Raw genomic sequence first — 5,213 nt, 5'->3', positions numbered from 1 at the left:
TGAAAATAAAACTATCATAGTTTCATTTATAAAATTTTTACAGGATATTATTCACATAATGGTGATTATGTAAAAATATATTTATGGCTCTCGAATAACTTTTAAATTGTTGTGAGGGACAGTATTGGCTCTTCCGGGGTTGACAAACTTTTTTTTTCCACAGAACACAAAACACCTTTATTACATGGACTAAGCTAGGAGGGAGGATGATTTATTTGCCTTTCCGGCCCTTGATTTTCCTCAGCTAGAACTCCAGCTCCTTGCCCTTTAGCACAGAGCCATATGCTCGGCCACACTGGCCTGGACTTGAAGCGATGCAAGCAAGAAGCTTGCCCTGCTGGAACTGCTCCTCTAGAAGACTGCTGATTTGGGCATTCTTTTTCCTTTCATCGTATTTCTTCTGAATTTTCTTTGATCGCTTTTTGTTTAAAATCTCTTCCTCCTCAGGAGTCAGCTTGGCCCCCTTCTTGAGGCCTAGGGGCCGTGCATAGTGGAGGACTCGTACCAATGTTGGTACAGTGTGCTGTCAATGAGCACGATGCAGTTCTTTACTAGGGTCTTGGTGCGGACCAGTTCGTTGGTGGATGCATTGTAGACCACATCAGTAATCCTTGTTTTGCGCATACAACACTTGCAGCCCCAGGAGAAGTCCCCACATCCAGCCTCAATGCACGGTACTTCTTGCTGCCTCCATACACTCGGACTGTGTGTATGCGACGCAGGCCAATCTTAGTGTTGGCAGCGGGGCGTCCCAGCTCATATTTTCGCTTCTTGTGTTAGGGCTTTCTCTTGCCCCCGGTCTTGTGGCGCTTGTGACAGTTGTCCCGAGAGATGCCCATGGCTCAGCGCCGACTGGAAAGAGAGCCGGGGTTGACAAACTTTTGAGACAATAAGTACCCAAAGAGATGCATGTGGCTCGTGAGCCGCAGTTTGCCAACCCCTGTGCTAGGCTATCCACCCACAGGCATGTCTCTTGCAGATTTGTACAATCATCATCTCCTTTAGGATCTGTGATAAATTCTAGTACTAGTCAGCTGATGGACTTGTAATGAGAAAAGGGTGTACCTGGACCCAATAGTCAAGACCAGCCAGACAAGTAAGAACAACCTTATGTTATGTGAAGCCACAAATGTTGCACAGGAGGGTAACACCTGTCCCCTGTCAGCTGTACCATTGTTTAAGATGGTGTTGAAATCCCTTCCTTCAATCTCTAAGGTGGTAACTTCCAACAATATAAGGTCACTCCCTGGGCACTGCTTATTAATTGAATGGTAGAGACCCTATGTTTATACTTATTTTTTAACTGGTCAGTGGAATCTTTTTCCAATCCTACTTTGTGTTCCTTTGTTCACTGTGGGTGCCACTGTTACAGACACATTGACTTTATTAGAATGTCAGATTTCAAGCCCAAACTGATCTTGACATTTTCACACCAAAGTTTTGATTTGTCTTGTTATCTTTTTTGGAAAACTGTTGTAATACTAGTCAGGATGGCATGGAAGAAGTGTCTGCCCACTATATTGGAAAAACATACTCGCAACAGCAATTCTCTTTCATCAGTCTCTGCATGGAAATACAGCTCACTGTCAATATGAAAGACTGAGTGATCAACTCAACCAAGTGCTATTATTCACCAGATATGACAGCATTTTGCCTCTCAGAAGATTCCCTCAGGTTAACGCTCCAGAGTCTAGATCTTTAACCTGAGGGAGTCTTCTGAGAGGCAAAATGCTGTATAGGAGGGTTTGAGACAGAGCATTATGGCTTGGTTTAGCTCCTCTCCCTACCTGGCCACACCCCACTCCCGCTTCATTTCAGGGCCAGTAAATTTCTTCAGAGATGACTGAGCATCTCTTTGGAAACCAGCCTCTTTAATTTTGCTATGATGCCAGGAGGTAGCCGGGCAACCCAGACTTTGCTTTGCTCTGAACTGTGTTCTTTTCTAGCCAATTTGGATGCCTTACATTGAAGCTGATCTGGCTCAGCACCAAGTTGGGGCTGGAGGGTGCTTGTTAAGTGGCTGTGCCAAAAAGGTCTCCTCTCGCTCCTTGCCTATGTAAAGTTACTTCTTTTCTGGGCAGTGGTTAATTTGTTGAAAGTCAGGTGAAAAGACATTAATCCAAAAAATATATGTACCCCTATGTTCATTGCGGCGTTATTCACAATAGCTAAGACTTGGAAACAACCAAAATGCCCATTGGTAGACGACTGGATTAAGAAACTTTGGTACATCTACACAGTGGAGTATTATTCAGCTATAAAGAAGAAGGAAATAGTACCCTTTGCAACAATATGGATGGAACTAGAGAACATTATGCTAAGTGAAATAAGTCAGTCAGAGAAAGACAAATATCATATGATCTCACTTATACGTGGATTCTAAGGAACTGAATGGATGGGAGAAGTGGATGGAGATAGTCTCAGAGACACAGAGGAAGAACTGAGGGTTGCTAGTCAGGAGGGGGTGGGGATGAAGGAGAAGGGGAAGGGATGAGACAATACAAATGGGTAATTGTAATATGGCCGCAGGGATAGAAAAAGACAGTCCGAGGAATACAATCAATAAAGTTGTAAGTATTTCTTAGGGGGCCAGATGGACCCATGTCCTTTTGGGGAGTCCACTTCATAGTTGATGTAGAGGCCTGACCACCGCATTGTATTTCTGAAACTGATGTTGAATAATACTGTATGTCAACTATAATTATATATACATATAACCTCGGGACATTGGAGTAGAGAGCGGGAACGGATTCAAGGGAATTGTAATATATAAGCATGATATCGGGGGTGGGAGGGCAATAGATGGGGGAGGGGGGTTGTTACTTTGTGAGGGTGAAAAGGGTAACTATTGCATTGTTCTGTACACCTGAAACTAACAATAAAAAAAAAAAAGAAAGTCAGGTGAAGACCTTTGATAGTTTGGTTGGGAGAGGGTGCTAAATATAAATAAGAACTATTCTAAGGGGCACTCAAAGACACTTCTAACCTTTAGTTTCATAGATAGCTCTGGTTCGTCTGTTGCTTTATTAGCATGGGTTTTATCCAGAAGTTGGCATCACAGAACACGAAGTTCACTCACCAAAGGTTAAAAAAAAATCCCTATTTCTTTGTGATTAGAAACTAAAATATGTAGCCTTTATAGGGCACATTGACATTTCAAAAACGTATTATTTATCCCTGTATTTGGTTAAATTACTTTAAAGACATGGAAGATGGAGGTCATTATGGTTTCCCATCAAGTAAAAACCTGAGGCCTGAGATACTTAGAAAAACCTGTACCCAAACCCATATTCCTTTATCAAGTGACATGGCAGTGACCAAGACTGGCTTATTTATTAGTCAAAAACAGTTGTGAAACTTAATAACTGTGATGACTTCTCCCCCTTCCACACACACTTGGGCCCACAGCATATCAAAGTCATTTTGGGTCCCTTCTTTGGGAAGGCCTAAATGTATGGTTTAATGGGTAAACCCAATGAGTACTGACACTTAAAAATAAGTCACAAAATTGAGGATTCCAAAAGGGTGACTCTCTCATTGGTGACATTCTCAGAACCAAGACTCTCAGGGAAAGAGAAGGTGACCCTGCTCAGAATTTAGGGTGGGATCTGGCTCAGTGATTCTTTTGCACAAGTTTATTCCTAGGACTTCCATGTCACTCAGCCTCATGAGGCATGTATTTAATGTCTACTCACCAGTGAGAATTTTAATGTCCTATAAATTCTTGGTATGAAGTATTCCACATCAAACTCAAGTTTGCCTTAAGTGTTTTTTTCATTCTTCTTATGTATGTGGGTGATGGAAAGAGAATGGGTAATATTGGACACTTTAAGGCAAAGCCTTTGAAATGGAGTGGATTTCTTGTTACACTGGTTCCCTGTTATATGCAGATGTTTTATAACTGAATAGTATTCTATTGTCTATATATACCACATTTCTTTATCCATTCATCTGTGGATAGACATGTAGGTTGTTTCATATCTTGGCTATGGTGAATAATGCTGCAATGAATATTGAGGTGCAGATACCTCTTTGAGGTAGTGATTTCATTTCCTTTGGATATACACCCAGAAGTGATATTGCTGTGTCATGGTAATTCTATTCATGACTGGTTCTCCAGCCACTTCTGATTGTGTACTGTTAAGAAGAACTATAGAGGTTAAAGGCTCAAAAGTAGGCATGTCTTCTCTGATCAGAAAAGGCGGAATGACCAACTCGATATGGTCCTTCCTTCTGGTTCCTAACACCTAGAGGTGAGGAGAGGGTTGGGAAGAGTGGCCCTCTGTAGAGCTGCTCTCAGAGCTCGAGGGGAAAGCAGACAGGAGGAAATGGGCCCTCCTATATGTGACACGTGTGTTAGATTTGGTGTGTTCATAAGTGCCTCCTGCCCACTTCCCCATCCCTGGCATTACCTGGCATCGGCATAGTTAGAGGACAGAAGATAACAATGCACATGCTTGACAGTGACATGAGAACATATGACCCTCTGGCAAAGATGAAATTTTTGCGATGGTGGCTGTTCCTTATTTTTCAAGCTTCACTGAGAAATTTGGAATTAGCTTCTGGGGAATACTTTGTTGTTTCTGCCTCATTCTGTGTACTATCGTACTATCTTAGCCTGTGAAAAATGGCTCAAGGAATGGTGGCTTTAAGCCCCCCTACACTATTGTCTAGATCAGGAGTCAGCAAACTTTTGAGACGGACGAGCCACCTGGGGTCGGCAAACTGCGGCTCGCGAGCCGCATGTGGCTCTTTGGGTACGTACATGTGGCTCTGAAGTAAAATTGAAAATGAAAATAAAACTATCATAGTTTCATTTATAAAATTTTTACAGGATATTATTCACATAATGGTGATTTCATTTGTTTCATAGGTCTTGCAAAACTTTGAGGGACAGGATTGACTCTTCCAGGGGTTGGCAAACTTTTGAGACAGAATGTACCCAAAGACCCGCATGTGGCTCGCGAGCCACAGCTTGCTGACCCCTGGTCTAGATCATTAACCTGAGGGAGTTTTCTGAGAGGCAAAATGCTGTCGTTTCTGGTGAATAATAACACTTGGTTGAGTTGATCACTCAGTCTTTCATATTGATAGGGAGCTGTGTTCCCATCCAGAGACCGATGAAAGTGAATTGCTGTTGCGAGTATGTTTTTCCAATATGCTGGGCAGACACTTCTTCCTTTGACACTCCCATGGCTCAAATGCCTTGTTAA

The 5,213-nt window shown here is 42.4% G+C and overlaps 1 pseudogene; it reads right to left on the bottom strand.

Annotated features, from left to right (window-relative positions):
- Positions 1 to 211: 211 nt before the first annotated feature.
- Positions 212 to 839, bottom strand: LOC109392641 (40S ribosomal protein S8 pseudogene; annotated as a pseudogene).
- Between the last annotated feature and the right edge of the window lie 4,374 nt (positions 840 to 5,213).

Source organism: Hipposideros armiger, unplaced genomic scaffold, assembly GCF_001890085.2.
Source record: "Hipposideros armiger isolate ML-2016 unplaced genomic scaffold, ASM189008v1 scaffold_341, whole genome shotgun sequence".
NCBI classification, from domain to species: domain Eukaryota; kingdom Metazoa; phylum Chordata; class Mammalia; order Chiroptera; family Hipposideridae; genus Hipposideros; species Hipposideros armiger.
Note: the sequence above shows the minus strand (reverse complement) of the source record. Positions and strands in the feature narration are given on the sequence as shown.